The sequence below is a fragment of the Chiroxiphia lanceolata genome, chromosome 3, assembly GCF_009829145.1.
Source record: "Chiroxiphia lanceolata isolate bChiLan1 chromosome 3, bChiLan1.pri, whole genome shotgun sequence".
NCBI lineage: Eukaryota > Metazoa > Chordata > Aves > Passeriformes > Pipridae > Chiroxiphia > Chiroxiphia lanceolata.
In genome coordinates, this window is record NC_045639.1 from 33,851,861 (window position 1) to 33,852,908 (window position 1,048).

The following is a 1,048-nucleotide window of genomic DNA, read 5'->3' on the forward strand; positions in this document are numbered from 1 at the left end:
TGTACAATGACAAGAGGAGTCAGTAGGTTCCGGCTTGGGCGCACCAGAGCCAATAGCTTTGCCAATAGGCCCTTCCCAACTGAATGGGGTAGATGTTGTTTTAAGTGAAGCTGCTGATCTCCACTGCCTATGGCAGCCAGACCTGGAGAAGCAGGCTTCCTGCTGCACAGGCTCTGCACCATCTACAGGTTCAGGAGGAGTTTAAACCTGCATTTTTAATTGTCCCTTTGGAAGTGAGGTGGCAGCTGCTGTGAAAGAGGCTGTGCAGACGCACACCTGATTATCAACACTGTCACCAAGCAGGCAGAATGCCGTTTCTGGTCTAGCTATGGCTTCCAAGTGACAAGCATGCAGAAAGAATCCCAAGGTAACACACTCTGGAAGCAAAAATGATGTGAATAGCTACAGTAAATGACCACTCCAAGTTAAAGGCTACAATTACCTGGCACAGTCAACAGCAAATGTTCTTTATCACCAATTTCCTACACCAGCTGAGAGTCCAGCTAAATCATTATCTTTCACCAGAAGGGAACTGACATTGTCTTCCCGTTTCTTTCCTTAACCAAGAAAATGTAATTCTAGGACTCTTAACTACCTCTGATATACTGTCCACAGTTCCTGACTCAAAAAATTCAGCTCTGTCCAGCAAGCAAATAAACTTCAAACGAAACAGCTGAAAACACAGAAGAAGAGTTAGATTAAAAAACAAAACAGGAAAAAAAAACAAAGGAAAAAAAAAGACGCTATTATAGCAAGTGATACAAATAACTGAAGTACCTTAAAATTCAATGACTTTAGGAGGACTTTGCTTCCAGGACTCTTCATATCAAACATGAAATGGATTTTTGGTAAAAAATGTATTTTTACTAAATCTCTGGTAGGGCATCTCTCAGCTACTGCTTTTGGGTGGCCATTTACAGCTGTCACATGCAAAAACTAAAATGAACAATGAAATCCATCTCCCGGAAAGAATGCAAGATTCAGTAATGGATCTGGAAAAAGGATGCGTAATAGAGAATACAAAGTGCATAGAACTCAGCAGAAAAGG